We start from the raw sequence: 17,472 nt of genomic DNA, 5'->3' as shown, positions 1-17,472 counted from the left end.
GAATGAATGTAGCTACTGAGAGGGAAGAGAGGACCACAAAGACAAATAGAGGGGTACAGACGACAAGCTTTGTTTCTTTCACAGTTCTGCTAAAGGTCATTCTTGGTTAAGCATATCAACTGCTTGTTAGGTGTCTTCTAGACTCAAAACACCCTAACAACTAATTTTTCCCCTTCTGAGATTAAAAGATTCACAAACATTCTCACAGTGTAGCAAGACCATTTTTATTTCTGAGATTTGTTCAAAAATTTAATGTCAAACTAGAATTTTCAGAATAAATTTTTATATAATTTGGTTAAAAAATAGAAAAATGTACTATAGAATGGAAAGTATCTGCTGGACCTATGCAGATACATAAGGCTGTTTACTAATGAGCAGTAAGATTAATTACAAAGATGACAGTAGTTGGTCAATTAATTTATTTCTATTTTTGGTAGAGACGGGGTCTCGCTCAGGCTGGTTTCGAACTCCTGACCTTGAGCAATCCGCCCGCCTCAGCCTCCCAAAGTGCTAGGATTACAGGCGTGAGCCACCACGCCCGGCTTCAAAGATGACAGTAGTTATAGCATTAATGCTGCCAAGAGTTAATATTTTTGTGCTTACTATGCATCAGGTACTTCATATGTGTACCCTTCAAAGTAGGTAATATTATCAGTCCTGTTTTACAAATGAAAAAAAAACCTGACATTCTTCCCCAAGGTCATACAGTTGGAAAGTGGTCACTCCAAAGCCCTTGTTCTTAACTACCATCAGGGATTCATGCCTAGAGACCACAAAGCGCTGAATCTGAACTGAGAGAGTCAAATTGGCTGCACATGGGCAGGTCTTTCTTGTCTCTTGCTTCAAACATAGGAATGTAAAGTTATTCTCCACAGCCTCTTGTCTACCCACAGATACATCTGTTCAATATACTAGCTCAGAATATGTGACATAATGAACATTAAAAAAAATATATCACTCCTTCCATGATGGATGGAAGCTTAGCATCAAAAGTGGCCTGGAGAGGCCGGTGGAGTTGGCTCACACCTGTAATCCTAGCACTCTGGGAGGCCGAGGCGGGCGGATCACCTAAGGTCAGGAGTTCGAAACCAGCCTGAGCAAGAACGAGATCCCTGTCTCTACTAAAAATGGAAAAAAATTAATTGGCCAACTCAAAATATATAGAAAAAATTAGCTGGGCATGGTGGTGCATGTCTGTAGTCCCAGCTACTCGGGAGGCTGAGGGAGTAGGATGGCTTGAGCCCAGGAGTTTGAGGTTGTTGTAAGCTAGGCTGACACCACAGCACTCTAGCCCAGGAAACAGAGTGAGACACTGAATAAAAAAAAAAAAAAGTGGTTTGGAGAAATAGCCTTTCTTCAAAATAAAGAAAATAAGAGTACTGAAAATCCAAAATGACAGATTATTAACTGTTGCCTTTTAAACACAAAATGAAAGCAGAACTCTAGACTTCAGTTTGAATTGAAGCGAGGAAAAAGTTTGATCAATAGCATTACCTCAAGTAGGAAATTATCTTTTTAAACTTTAATTGTTTAAATTTAGAAAATACCATGGTAGCAAAGGTTTTCTCTTTCACCTTTCATTGTTATGTAGCCTTGATCTGGCTATTTATGAAAATGAGAAATGCCTGTAACAGTGGTGGACTAGCATTGGCTGGCATGGGCACCCCAGAGCCAACTGTGCACATTTCTTCCCAACTCCAGGTTCAACAGCATCATGTTGATATCATGAGTCAGCCACTGTAAAAACATTCACACCACAGAAATTAACAAACATCACAAGTCAAGTTTTGTTTTGTTTTTTCTACAGAGCCAGTTATTAAACATTCACCAGCACACCACTTCTACTAGGGCAGGGTTTACAGGGCAACCTATCCCAAAGTCCTGAACTTACATATATTTCTGAACTTACAAATGGCTCAGGAGGACTATTCAGAAGCTTCTTCTTTTTTTTTTTTTTTTTTTTGAGACAGAGTCTCACTTTTGTTGCCCTGGCTAGAGTGAGTGCCGTGGCGTCAGCCTAGCTCACAGCAACCTCAAACTCCTGGGCTCAAGTGATCCTCCTGCCTCAGCCTCCCAAGTAGCTGGGACTACAGGCATGCACCACCATGCCCGGCTAATTTTTTGTATATATATTTTTAGTTGGTCAATTAATTTTTTTCTATTTTTAGTAGAGACGGGGTCTCAGGATGGTTTCGAACTCCCAACCTCGAGCAATCCACCCGCCTCGGTCTCCCAGAGTGCTAGGATTATAGGCGTGAGCCACCGTGCCCGGCCACTATTCAGAAGCTTCCTGAGTGACAATCTTGCTGTCTGGCCCTGAGATATGGCTCTGGTGTGAACACTAAGTGCTCTATTTAACTATATAAGGCCCCAGTAGCCGAAGCATGACTGTGGCAGAGAAACAGGAAAACCAGAGAGGGTAAGGCATTTTCTTACAATGTTGCCACTCAGAGTTGCCAGATACAATACAGGACGCCCAGTTAAGTGTGAATTTCAGATAAATAACAACAACAACAAAAATTTTTTAGTATAAGCATGTCCCATGCAATATTTAACTGGTGTCCTGTATTTTTAATTGGTAAATCTAGTAAACCTATACCCAGAACATAATTTGCTGCTAAAAAATATGTATTTTTCAACTCACAATATAGGCATAGTGCAATGCAGTTACGTATGCAGGCTTCGAAGTCAGTATTCATATGAATCCTACTCCTGTCACTATTTGTGTGACCTTGGTCAAGTTATCTAACCTTGAGGATCAGTTTTCTTATCTGTAAAATGAGGATAATCAGTTCCTATCTCATTTTGATTATTATAAGAATTAAATGAGAGAATATGCCCAGGAGTTAAGTGATGTAATACATGTACATCTGCTTGGTATGAGGAAAATAATAAGTTATCCTTATATAGTTCTATAAAACACCTGGCTCTGTGTCTGGCACATAGAAAGTACTTCCAAAATCAGCACTCTCACTACCGTCAGCTCATAAGAGTCTTTTAAACCACATGACAAGCAAATTTTAGTAACCATATCACATATCACATACTATTAATGATAATACTAACATTATTCACATAATTTAGGAACTTAATTATCATTTACAACAATGTTTTTAAGGGGAAAATGACTGAGGCCACAATAAATACATACAACCTTTCTCCAAGTTGGAGATGATTTTATGTGACATCTTAGCCAGATCAAACTTTTTTCTACACTCATATTTGGTGTACCAAAATATGTAATATAACTGGATTGAATGTCTTTTTCAAAAGCATGTAGAATCCATTCTGCTTAGATCCTTTCCATTCACTAATTTTGAATAATTGCAAAATAACCTTATACTACCAGTATAAACAGAACTTCTCTCCACCACCTGAGAACTCCCAGTGTCACAGGATTATAAGCCCGGAATCTTCTCTAGTGGTTTTTTCCTTTCCTCCTCTTATAAGTAAGTATTCCTCCATAATACTTCCAGCTTTGTGCCTTTCTATCTGTTTCCCAATTGGGATCAAGCAGTTTCTTAAGATCAAACTAGGCACACTTTCTTTTTGTTTGGATACTGGTTATATTTTCAGGAGCAACATGAGTTTTTTGAACAGAGAAGCATTTTCAAAACAGCCTCTTCTAACTTCACAAAATAGCCAATGAACATTCCAGGATGAGAAATTCTGGATATCTAGATTTAAGGAACTATTTCTCTTCTATCACCTTTGCCAGTTTCTTTGTCCTTCACATGAAACCCAGAATATCAGAAATAAACAGGGCCAGCATCCTTGGCATGATGTCAGGAAGTCAAGAAGGTGTCTATCCCACCAACCTCTCACAATTATAGCATCATTCTTTTAAAGTCAAGGTCCCTATGAAAATTAAATGTTTCTTAAAGAACATTTTTACATTTTATCCATTGTGATCTCTGAGACGCATTCTATCTCTGAAATATATTATTTTAGTGAAAATGAAAACATGAAAGATGCCAAAAGCAAAAGCCAAGAGGTTAGTAAGTATCTGAGAGAATGGAGATAGGGTGTCATTATGGAAAGGGGTGGGTGAAGGGTAAAAGGCTCAGTTGAAGAAGATAAACTTCACCTCCTTGACAATTTCATGCAGGAATGGATAGCCCCTGGGATAACTACACTACCCAGAGGAACTGAAAAAAAGCCTGAGCCTTACCCCACATAAAGGTTTACATTGCCCATGGGCTGTAGTCCTCCCATAATTCTTTGCAAACCACGTGGCCGGAGAAAATGGTAGGTTATGTTGGTGCCTCTTTGGGGGTAACCATTCCCAAGAGTGTATAAAGAACACTATCTAATACTTCTCACTTATCAATACTTCTCAGCCCAATTGCCACTTAATATAATTCTGTGTAGAAGTGATGCAGCTCCAGGTTTAATGATATTGAACTTCCCTATCTTTCTGCTACTTATACAAAGATACTATAGAAAGATACTATAGAAAGAAAGTATCTTTACAGAAAGTATAGTATCTTTATAGAAAGTATAGTATCTCTATATAAAGTATAGTATCTTTATAGAAAGGTAAAATGAAAAAGTAAAAGAAATAAACACAAAGAAATTTCAGCATAAGAAATGACCATTTTTTTCTGATGGTATATACAAAATAATCTTCAATCATACAGTTATCCAATGTTTTAAAAAATCACTTAGTGTGAGCCAGGGTTGTGTTAGCAGCTGGGGACACTGACGTTAATGAGACAAACTCCCTGCTTTTATGGAGCTTACTTCTAGTAGAAGAAACAAATAATAAACAGCTAAACAGGCTGGGCGCAGTGGCTCACACCTGTAATCCTAGCACTCTGGGAGGCTGAGGCGGGCAGATTGCTCAAGGTCAGGAGTTCGAAACCAGCCTGAGCAAGAGCGAGTCCTTGTCTCTATAAATAGAAAGAAATTAATATAAATAGAAAGAAATTAATTGGCCAACTACCTCGGAGGGTACTTGGGAGGCTGAGGCAGCAGGATCGCTTGAGCCCAGGAGTTTGAGGTTGCTGTGAGCTAGGCTGACGCCATGGCACTCACTCTAGCCTGGGCAACAAAGTGAGACTCTGTCTCAAAAAAAAAAAAATAATAATTAAAAAATAATAAACAGCTAAACAAATAAATATGTAAAAAATTCAGACATGATTAGTGCTATGGAGAAAATTAAGCAGAATGAGGGAATAAGAACTGATGGGAAATGGAGTGGCAGATGGTTGGTTGGTTGCCCAATGGCCATTCCCAACTCTTCCCTGCCTGCCTCTCACTCAAGAAGCTGAAAAGGCATGAAAAACTAAAAAGGATTCCCCACCATCCCTTGTAGCTAGCTGGGGTCACATCAGCATCACCTTCTTTCATGAGAAAGTTCCTGGCAGGGTTTTGGGAGGTTCTTGGAAAAATGTTTCCTCCTGCATAAAAGAGGTGTGTAGAGAGCGTTTCATGGGCTTGGCTGCCCCTCTGCTTCTTGCCTCTGTAAACTGTCATATAAAGGTGTCAGGGCACTGAGTGGTGTCCTACGAGGTCAGTGGAATCCTGAGACTCCCAGAGAAATACCACAGTGCCCTGACATTGTGGTACAGCTAGAACATTCACCTTGAGACTCAGTACATAAGCAATCAATGTCTTTATGACTTAAGCCACTTTGAGGTTTGTTACTTGCCCTGAAAGCATCCTGACTGATACAAGGTCTTATTTTAGATGGAGTGGTCAAAGAAGGGTTCTATGAAGAGGTGATATTGAAGCTGAAACCCCAATGACAGGAAGCCAGCCATAGCATTCTAGGCAAAAGAAGTGGTAAGTGCTAAGGCCCAGTATGGGAATACGCTTGTTACATGGCTGGAGCATATAAATGGGGGAGAAAATGGTATCTGATATAACCAGAAAGGCAGGCAGGGGCCAGATCACATAGGGCACTATAGGGCATGGATTTTATTCTACTGAAGTAAAATTAATTAAAGGTTTTAAGCAAAGGAGTGAAATAAATACAATTTGATTTATGTTTTAAAAATATAACTTTAGTTGCTGTGTAGGTGGCCTGGAGCACTACAATAATCTAAGTAAGTCATGATGGTGGCTTAGACCAGGGTTGTAGCAGGATAGGTGGAGAAAAGTAGATGGATACTGAAAACATTCTGGAGACAGAGCCAACAAAGTTAGTTGATGTGAGATGGAGTCAGGGAATAGGGATTACTTCTAGGTTTGAGAGCAGAGAAGAAAATGTTTGGGGAGCAAGAAATCAATGATCCTATTGTAGACAAGTTAAATTCCCATTAAATAGCCAAGTAGAAACATCAGTTGGTCATTGACTATATAAGTTTGAAGAAATGTCTATTTTTCTCTTTGCCTATTTTCATCAATTCATTCATCATTCCATTAATATATATTAAGATCATATTATGTACCAGAATGTACTATGCTAAGAAGTAGATATATAGGGGCAAATAAAACTGTATCCCTATCCTCATGAAGATCTGTCTAATTAGTTGTGAAGTGGGTGGAGAGTAATAAATAGATAAGAACAAATAAATATAGTAAGTTGTAATATGTCCTAAGAAAGAAAAGAGCAGGCTGTTATGAGAGCATGGTGGGAGGCCCCTCCCCTGGGCTGGGGGTAAGGGAGGCAACAGAAGTGGTAGCAGCAAGACAGAGAAGAGCAGCTCCTCTGGGGTAGGCTCTCTAGGCTCTTGCTGCTGACAGATAACCAGAGAATCCAGCCACCACGCTCCCTTGGATTCCCAGCCGCCTTCCAGATCCTGAACAATGTTTCAGACTCCTTGCAGCCTGGCCTTATGCTGTTCTTGTGACAGTCTGTCGTCCTTAAGGCAATTCAGAGTTCTTTGTAGCCAAAAGAACCCAGATAATCACATGGGGAGCAGAGAAGAGAGAAAGAGGGATAAATGGAGTCTGGGGGACAAAGTGCCTTGGGGAGCCCCCTCCCTCTTGTGACACAGGTTGGTCCCCTTATTCTCCCATCCCACTCCACACCGTGAGTCGTCCTCAGGTCATTTAAGCTGGGAGGAAGAAAGCTGTTTCTGCTTAGAGGAGGAGGGAAGCAGGGAAGGGGGAAGTTTGACTCTCTCACCTACAGATCACTGCTCAATGGAGGCAGTGGTTGCCTGCTTGGTGCGATTTGTAGACTCCACCCCACCCTGGGAGGCAGGATAAATCACTGAGATGTTGATGTGTGCTGTGCTCCTGGCTGAGATTGTTTTTTTCTCCTCTCCTATTCTGAGAATAAAGCCAGATCCTAAATGCTGCTTTGCTTTAGTGTAGAGTTGTTATTACTGAGCCTGAGACAAATGTTTCCTTGGTTCTTGTCTTCTGGAAGCTGACTTCTCTGAGAGGGTTGTCCTAGGGGGGAAGAGGAAGAAATGAGGACCTTTGAACGAGGAAAGTGACTGTGTCCCCTGCCCAGGAGCAATGCAAAAAAATAGGCCTAGATGGGCACAAGGGATCCTTTTGGGATGAAAATGTTCTGAAATTGGACTATGATGGTGGTTGTATAATTCTGTAGATTTAACAAAAAGCACTGAATCGTGTACTCAAAATGAGTGAATTTTATAGCATATAAACAATACCTTGGCCAGGCCAGGAGTGGTGGTTCACGTCTATAATCCTAGCTCTCTGGGAGGCTGAGGCGGGTGGATTGCTCAAGGTCAGGAATTCAAAACCAGCCTGAGCAAGACTGAGACCCTGTCTCTACTATAAATAGAAAGAAATTAATTGGCCAACTAATATATATAAAAAAAAATTAGCCGGGCATGGTGGCACATGCCTGTAGACCCAGCTACTCGGGAGGCTGAGGCAGGAGGATTGCTTGAGCCCAGGAGTTTGAGGATGCTGTGAGCTAGGCTGATGCCATGGCACTCGCTCTAGCCTGGGCAACAAAGCGAGACTCTGTCTCAAAAGAAAAAAAAAATACCTCAATAAAGCTAGAAAGAGAGAGAGAACGAGAGAGGGGCCTGGGATCCTTGCCTCATTTCCTCACTGTGTGCCAGGTTAGTGACAGGAGGTAATGGAGGAACACAGCTAGGAAGAATCCACTGCCCCAAGGGTGGTCCTGAAGCAGCAAATCCACCAGCCTCCAAGGACCCACAACAGCTCAGACCACAATTACTTCTCTGATACAACCAGAGGAGATCCAAGGGACCACCTCATATATTTTGTTCTGCATAAGAACCCTGGACTTGGGAAGAGGGAGTCCCAGTAATGTCTGTCACTGATTTTCCCATTAGCCTGGTAAAATAGAGCCTTGCCATCATTTAAAGGAAACAATGTGTGTAGTAGGCAGAATAGTCCCCCCAAAGATATATTCTAATCCTTTGTTATGTTATATAGCAAAAGGGACTCTGCATATACAATTAAGGTCATGGACCTTATAATGGGGAGATTATCCTGGACTGTCCAGGTGGGCCAAATCTAATCACATGAGCCCTTACACATAGAGAATTTCTCCAGCTGGTGACAAGAGAGATACAGCAGGACAAGTCAGAGAGAGGTTCCATGCACAAGAAGAAACTGACATGCTATTGCTAGTTCTGAGATGCAGGGGACCACAGGCAAGGACCAGGGAGAGACCTCTAAAAATTATGGTGGCCCCCAACTACTACTCATCAAGGAAATGGGACCCTAACCTTACAACCACAAGGCATTGGATTCTGCCAGCAACCTGAATGAGCTTGAAAGGGGAATCAACCCCAGAGCCTCTAAAAAGGATGGTCACAGTTCTACCAAGATCTTGACTGTAGGCCTGTGAGACTCTAAGCAGAGAAACCAGCCAAGCCCACTCAGACTTTTGGCCTGCAGAACCATGAGGTAATAAATGGTGTTATCTTAAGCCACTAAACTTGTGTTAATTTGTTACAGCAGCAACAGAAACTAAGTCAGTGTAGCATTTCTTATATAATTGAGGATGAGGGCTAAAATTCATATCTTCAATCACCTTCCACTACTCCACCAGGATCTGGAATGGTATTAGAAAACTCAAAAAGCTTAAAGAGTATGGTGCTTTTTACTTCACCTTACACGTTGGACTGGTAGCTAAGAAACCTGGGTTCTAATTCTGATAATAAGCACTGAACAACAAGTCAACAGACCTGGTCTTATTTTTTACCAGCATAAGGACCTCTAGTAAATCAATCTCCCTGAATCCCCATTTCCATGTCTACAATATGTATGAGTTGGCCTAGAAGATATCCAGGGTCATTTCAGCTCTATGAACTAAAAGTGACAGATAGACATTGTTGCCTAGGATGAGCAACACACTGATTCAATTTGTAACCCACCACTTTCATCTAGCAGAGACCTCATCCTGAGAGTACATTTTGATGGGAGGACAGGGAAGTTGTTTAGGGCTGCTGGGAGTTTAATGCTCCCAGCACTGGGCGCCTTTGACATCAAAGATCAGTAGCATGGGTCTCCAAAGGACAGATCAATTTCACCTAGGGTTCAGCCCAGCCTTCCACAGTAATTATCCTGATGTGTCAACAGTCTCTTACTGAAGATGCCTTGTGAGAAGTGGTCTGGTCAGGGAGCACCTGCACCTGTGTTTGCTTTCCATTCCATCTAATACCAAACCTCTCAGGGGAAGAAACATTTACTACAACCCCTGACTGTCCTCTACCAATATTCTACACCTTTCTTCCCAGTACTGGGTCTTTCACCAAGGAATTTGCACCTTACCAAATACAATTCATTACAACAAACACTTTTTGAACACCTGCTCACTGAGTTAGAGGCAACCAGTTGTTTTGGAGGTAAATGTTTGGTTTCATTTCCAAGCTTTGATTTCAGTACCAACATCCCTGGTAGAGCGTCTTAAATATGATAGAGGTGAGGAGGCAAAGACTAGACTCATTACAATCAAAGCAAAGAGCTGTAAGGTAGATGCAATTTGCAGTTATTTGAAAAGAAGGTGAAGGATTCGTTAAGAAGTATAAACACTAAACAGGAAGTTACTAAGCACTCTGTTTCTCATGAGCATTTACTTTCTCTCTCATCATATTCACATCAACACTCTGGATAAATTTTTATCTTCACCACTGTCTTCAATCAAGGTTTTCCAGAAGCTACCTTCAAGTTCATGAAGTGGAAGTTATTAATAAATTTAATATTGCATTAGTATGTATTTTTCATTGACAAATTATACAACTATATGCAATCAGAAGTCACTGAAAATATGGTTGAACATGTATTTACATATATTTCACACAGTTAATATAAATTTTAGTGCCATCCATTTTTAGACATTTTATAAATTAATGTTACTGTTCTCCTTTCACAGTGCTTCTTTTTTAAATTTTGTTTTTCATTTTTTAATTTTTTTCCTGTTAAGTGCTTCTTTGCATATCAGCAATGGTTGACCCAAATCATCAATACCAGTAATTTTCAACCTTTCTTCTTCAGAGACATCTGTGACAAATGTGTTCATGTATGATATACCCTCATGGATATATCCAGAATTATGTGCAACTCTAGGATCTCAACCTATAACTGTAATCCTTTAATTTTCCACCTAAGAAAATATGTTGAAAAGAAAATTGTTATGTAGATATCCTTATTCTAAGTAATTTTTTTTTTGAGACAGAGTCTCACTCTGCTGCCCCAGGTAGAGGGCAGTGGCATCATCATAGTGCACCTCAGTCTCCAAGTCCTAGGCTCAAATATATTCATGATGGCAACTCCCCTTTTGCTTTTTAAACTATCCTCTCAGAAAGGACAATTCCCAAGTCATTCCATTTTTTGCCCTGGTTCATAGAGAAGAAATTGAACCCACTCTCTAGTCCTTCTCTCTATTCCCTCTCCTCCCTATATATATACCCTCATAAGGCATTAGGTAATTCCTCTGGCAGGGCCTGACTCATTTAGCAGGGTTTATCAGTGGGCAAGTTACTGTGTCTGAAAGGCAGGCCCCAGGGATCACTTTCTCCTATCCTTCATCCATACTCACTGTCCCTCTTCTTAGTTCCTTCCACTCCTCCAAGTTAAAAGCAAACCTGGAAGGCCTCTCTTCAAGCCTGTCTACTTTCTCTCCCTCTGTTCTATTTTCTCTCATTCAGCTGGTTGAGTAAGTTGCCCCTTTTAAGCTCCAGAGGGATGGGTAGGAAGCCGAGCTAGGCCTCCAGATCCATGCCTCATGAGTGTGCTAGCCCTGTTCATCTGCAAAGCCCCGTGTGCGTGAGGTGGGCATGCAGCACTTGCCCAGCTGGTCTGCGCTTCCAGCAGGGCTGCTGTTTCTTTCGTGCAGCTCACTCAGCAGGTAATACTGGAGATAGGGAGGATGAGTTGGTAGGATTCAGGGACCCCTACCTTATCCACATCCCCCAATCTTCCTCTCCTTAATGATTTTATTAGATGGAAAAATAACAGAGTAGGTTATATTTGTATATATCATAAGGAGGGTGATTATTTTAAGCCACATTAGCCTGCTAACTTGAATTTAAACCCTGACCAAGCTTTCAAAATGCTTCGAGACAATCTTGCATTCAGGTCCTAACTGACATCATTTGGGAAAGGCAGTCTATTCCTAACCCATGCTAACACTCAAGATACCTCAGGAGTCCTGCAGTCCTATGAGGTTTCTGTGCGAAATTCAGGGACAGGGAGCCAGACTGGATTAGGAGAGGACTGCCTGGGCAGGAGCAAACTCCTCAAGACATTCATTCACTCTCAACCCAAGGTTTCTACATTGGGAGATGGGACCAGACACAACATCAGGGGTCAATGAGACTGTTAGGGGTGCCTCCATCTAGACAGAAATAAAAATATCAGGAGAACTTCATTCTAAATGTAAATAAAAATGTCAGGCGAATTGGTGATTGCCAGGAAAGAATGTATGGATACTTCCTGAACGCTAACTTTGCTGCTGCTCCAGGGCCAGCCTGACTATATAAACTTCAGGCATAATTTTGACTGTTGCCAAGTTTTGTCTTACTACACATCTGCCTCCTCACTATCCTTCCTATAAACACATGCAAAACAAAACAGGCATGGGACGCCAAACTGACACCAGCAGAATGCTGTCAGAGCCTTAGTCTTCCCAGTCTTCATTCACAAGTGTGTACTGAGAGCTTACCACAGACCAGGCATGGAGCTAAGCACTAGAAATCCAAAGATAGAAGTATACCGTCCCTTCTCTCAAGAAGCTCATTTCAGGTAACTGTAGTAGCATAAAAGTGTTACTTGACCCAGGAAAATGTAGATTTCAGAAGGGATCAAAGGCTTAAGCTAAAAGATTAAAGTTCAATATTGTAGGCGACACAATTACTCTTCAAAGTACTGTGCAATGAAACCCTGGAGAGAAACACCTCACTTAGTGAAGAATTTCACAAATTTCAGATTCCTGTCCCTTTTCCTCCCCTTTGTATCTTAGACCTAGTAACCTCTATTAGTTTTCCCACAGAGTATAGGAATCGAATCAGTCGTCTTTTATTATTAAGGACCAGAAGGAAATCTACACAGATCAAAGGGATATAATTTCTTTGTATCTTAGAAATTTCTAGCAGTTAAAAAAATTACCAAATTTCCTCTTTTACCCTTAAAAACCTAAAATAATTTGCAATGAGAAATCTATTCCTTTAAAATATGATAATGTTATTTTAAAACAATAAATCCAGTCAGTTTGATATCATAGTTTTATGTATAATTTTAGAAATTTTTAATCAATTTATTTTATTTTGAGAACCAGGTAATTGCTTTTAAAGACAATATGCTCAGGATGGTCATGTTGCTAAATTTCTGAGGATGGAAGAATGTTTCTAAGTTCAATTAAAAAAAAAACATGATGTAATTCTAGATTTCTTTTTTTCCTTTAGACATCTTTTGGTCACCATACTAACATAATGTTTTACTACCAGATATCTGTACAGCACAAGGGGAAAAGAACAAGCACTTATTGGGTTATTTGGGGGTACAGAATGTGACTATTGGGATAATTCAAGATTAAATATAGATTTCACTGGGGCTCTGTTTTAGCCAGGCAAGCTGATTCAATATTCTAGTAGCATCAGCTGAACAAAATTTGTGGCCAAATCAACTGCTGACATCATTTGAATTTGAGCAGGCAAGCAGAATAGCTCAGTGATTAAAAGCATGGGCTTTAAGGTTAAGCTTCTTGGGTTCAAATTCTAGCTCTACTATTTGCTAGCTGTGTGACCTTGAGAAACGTCCCTAACTTCTCTGTGCCTCACTTTCTTCATCTCTAAAATATAGGTAATAATACCTCCCTCAAAAGGTTCTTGTAAAGATTAAATGACCATTTGTGTTTAGAACAGTGCCTTGCACGTAGCAAGAACTTTATAAGTATTTGTTAAATAAAGACAAAATAAAATTTAAACTTGCTAGCTCCTCTCTTAGTACTGGAAATAGTCAAAGACACCAAGACTTGGGTTCATGGCAGTTTGGTTTTTAAGAAAGGGTCTCACTCTGTTGCCTGGGCTAGAGTGGTGTCATAATAGCTCACTATAGCCTTCAACTCCTGGGCTCAAAGGAGCCTCCTGCCTCAGCCTCCCAAGTAGCTGGGAGTACAGGCACATGCCAATATGCCTAGCTAATTTTTTTTATTTTTTGTAGAGACAGGGTCTTGCTATTGCCCAGGCTGGTTTCGAACTCTTGAGCTCAAACTATCCTCCTGCTTCGGCCTCTCAAAGTGCTAAGATTACAGGCATGAACCACTGCACCTTGCCATGACAGATTATTTTAGCCTGTAACTTTGGTAGATTCCTTTGAGAACTTTCCCAAGGCCTTGTTGGTAGCAATTCAATAAGATGTGAAATTCTGTGGCAATATACTGTCCTAAGCCATGGCTAGGAGCAATCACAAACACTCTTGGTACCAGGAACATCAAAAAGGAAGATGATCACATAGCTCAAAGGAACGGCATGCCTGCCCACTCAGGCTCCCTAAGCCACTGCCAATAACCTCTGGGAACATGGGCATAGAATAAGCAGCTGAAAAGCCATGAAACAGGATTTTATTGCAGTGACAATGAAATCTAGCTGGTTTCTGTAATTTTTTTCTCCTTCTAGGATTCAAGGAAAAAAAGATCATTTTCATCAATGAGTGCTTTGTTTTATTAATTACCACTATATTTAATTTCCATAATTTTTCAACAGGCATGTACTCTGGTGAATTATTCATTTTACAGAATTACCTAGCTATCTTTTCTGGACCTGTAACAAATCTAAAGCCTCTAACCAGCATCTAAGCCAGGACAAAATCTCCAAATTGCCTGGAAATAAAGAAGATATTATGTCCTCTGAACCAAATTTCAGTTGCGATACCACAGGATCTCAATCACATACCTTCATCCAGACTTGATTTCAGAGATGGTCTCCTGAGGTCTTCTTGATCAGGAATAGCCCTTGCACAGGAGTTTGGAGAATGCCTTAAACCATCAGGAAAGCTTGGAAACACATTCATATCTGTCCTCTGCCTTCCCCTTGGCTTACAGCCTGCTTCCTGTTAGGGAGACAAGATGACGCCGTGCAGGGTAGATTGTTAAACCATCTTCCCGCCCCCAGCCCCACTCTCTTGGAGCCCCTCCCTTCTCCTTTCCAAGGCTCCGGAATGTGTCACATGGGAAATGGATCATGTGGCTTAAGGGGAGAATGTGGCCATCTTCTCTCTCCCTTCCCCCACTTTCCCTTTCAGGAGCAAAGCAGCAGAAATCTCTGGCCTGATTGGCTCAGACCAAAAATCTCCATATGAAAAGGGGAAGATTCAACTACCCAAACCTCCAGCCTTCTTTACTTTCTTTTTTGTTTTTCATCTAAAGATTTTATCCTGAGCAGAGTTGCTCAGTATGGGAGGGAAATGATGCTTTCTCCTCAACTCCCCTCTTTCTTACCATCAGTACCCAGACCTGGGAAGGTGTTCCTTAACCTCCCTCTGACGCCCCCTTAGCATATCTGCAATAATCGAATGTTCAGCACCACGGACAGCATTACACCCTCTTCAGAGCTTGTTAAAAGCTATTTGTCTATTTCACTCTCAGGTAAATAAAAATATTTTTTAAATATTTCTCTGAGGACCTTTGCCTAAATACAAATTTATATTTAGGGCTCTTATTTCCCCTATTGCCAATTTACCATTACCTTATAAACACAAATATAATTTTTACATTTCATTTAACCCAAAAGACTATTCCATACCTACCTCCTTGTGCCCATCCCATCACCCATCCTCACCCTTTAAACATGTTCTGTGGGTTTTTTCAGGAGGGGGCAGATTTTCATAACATAGTTCACTATATGCCCATATATCTATACTCATGGGCAAAACCACAGAAACAGAGGAATTCTTGGGTGTACAGGTCTAGATATCGTTAGCCCCATCCCCAGGACTTAGGCAAGGCTAAATTAAAGGCGCAGGGAGAGAGCCTGGTTGGAGCTGTTTTGTGCAGAGTCTATCCTGCTTTGCTGACGTCCTGGTTGCCATGGTGCTAGGTAACTGCTAAAGGGGATGATTTCTTTCAAAACTGGTCACCATGGGGTTCTGCTGACTAAATAAAGGAAGAGGGAAAAGGACTGAATTGCTGAGGGCTTGCAATTAGCATTCTCAGAGCCAAAGTGGATTGTTGCTGATCCTAAACCTTAAAAGAATTCTAAGAATTAGTATGGACACTGTGATGGTAACTCCCCCCCCCATCCTTCACTGCTCCTATCCTGAAAAATCTAGGTAGGTGCAACAGAATGAAAAGGCTAGTGTCACAGTATGACCATGGAGAGCCATCACAGAGTGATAGGAAGAACACAAGAATGTATTTCTCCTCAGGCTGGGACTTCTGACTTTTGGGAGCAATCAGCTACATCCTAACTGCCTTAACTGAGAGATCCCTTAGAACCACACCAGGAACAGCATGTGAATGCTTTACAATTTTGTGGGACAAAAGATAAATATTTTTGAATGTGAATTGCTAACTTATTTTATTTTATTATTATTTTTTTCTTTTTTGAGACAGTGTCTCCTGTCTCCCTCTTTTACCAGGGCTAGAGTGCCATGGCATTATCATACCTCACTGCAGCCTCAAATTCCTGGACTCAAATGATCCTCCTACCTCAGCCTCCTAAGTAGCAGCTGGGACTACAGGCACACACAACATAAACATAAATAAACAACCGGCTATTATTTATTTCTGATAGAGATGTCTGCTGTGTTGCTCAGGCTGGTCTCAAACTCCTGGTCTCAAGTGATCCTCCAACCTCAGCTTCCTAAAGTGCTAGGTAGGATTACAGGCATGAGCCACCACACCTGGCCTAAATTATTTTAAATAAATATAAGTTTGATTAATGCTTAGATAGCAGCTGCATTGCCCCAAATCAAGAATTTAACACATTAACTGCCATGTGAGTTGTATTTAATTCATGCTAGTTTTGAGCCTGGGGTCTTGTGAAGCATATGTAACTCTCACATGTCTCTTTACCTTGGAAGCCTCGTGGTGCACAAGCAACTCACACTGCCATGCTGTAGCATACGTGTCATGTGATGGGTGGCCCCTGGGCAAAATCCTGCAGCTGGTTTGCGAAAATCTTACTTATTGATGTTCTTATTGTTACAATTAATATTGACAATTTAATTGCATATAACTCATGTACAGAAAATAAAAAATAACAAATTTTTCATTAAATTAGAAAGGGTCATTTTGTTTTTGAAGTTTTCATTCTATTTTTGTAATAAAACACCATGGCCCCAAGAAAAATTTTCTAGTGTAGCAGTCAATGTGTTAAACTAGCTATACATTTGTCACATAAAACTGCCATATAACTGGCTCTAACTCAGAATCCTAACCAAGGCAATTCCAAATATTTACTTTTTGGGGGGAGGAATGCTGACTTGCAATGTGCAGAAATACAAACTGTGTAAGGAAAAAAGTGGCATGGGCAGCTGGAGTATAATTCAAGAAACTAAAGCTCTTTCCTGGATCAATATCCACAGCTTATGATGTTATTTCCTATTTTTATCTATTTATTTATTGTTGAGACAGAGTGTCACTTTGTTGCCCAGGCTAGAGTGAGTGCCGTGGTGTCAGTCTAGCTCACAGCAACCTCAAACTCCTGGGCTCAAGCGATCTTCCTAACTCAGCCTCCCGAGTAGCTGGGACTATAGGCATGTGGCACCATGCCCGGCTAATTTTTTCTATATATATGTTAGTTGGCCAATTAATTTCTTTCTATTTATAGTAGAGACGGGGTCTCAATTTTGCTCAGGCTGGTTTCGAACTCCTGACCTTGAGCAATCCGCCTGCCTCTGCCTCCCAGAGTGCTAGGATTATAGGTGTGAGCCACCGCGCCCGGCCCCTACTTTTATTTTAGGAAAAGAGTCAGGTTAATTCTAGATTTTCTACATAAGACTAGGAGAAATTCAACTCTTAATTCTAACACTTGCCACTCTCAGGAAAGTCATTTCTCAAGAATGCTGGATATGTTTGAAGAACACATTCATATTCTTAAGAGTGAGCAGGCTGGTGACTTGGATATGGTC

General features: G+C 40.8%; 1 protein-coding gene across 3 annotated transcripts in view; it reads right to left on the bottom strand.

Moving 5' to 3' along the window:
• Window positions 1–17,472, bottom strand: part of GPR19 (G protein-coupled receptor 19) — a 45,218-nt gene that overhangs the window by 17,404 nt on the left and 10,342 nt on the right. For 2 of the 3 annotated variants that reach the window (XM_076007649.1, XM_076007650.1), the window contains one exon: window positions 14,295–14,451. The gene's annotated coding sequence lies outside the window, so the exon portion shown is untranslated. Of the gene's footprint in view, window positions 1–551; window positions 1,738–14,294; window positions 14,452–17,472 lie in introns of those variants that run through there. The other variant, XR_012921477.1, reaches the window with a different exon arrangement.

This window comes from Microcebus murinus, chromosome 10, assembly GCF_040939455.1.
Source record: "Microcebus murinus isolate Inina chromosome 10, M.murinus_Inina_mat1.0, whole genome shotgun sequence".
NCBI classification, from domain to species: domain Eukaryota; kingdom Metazoa; phylum Chordata; class Mammalia; order Primates; family Cheirogaleidae; genus Microcebus; species Microcebus murinus.
This window is presented reverse-complemented; position numbering and strand designations above follow the sequence as displayed.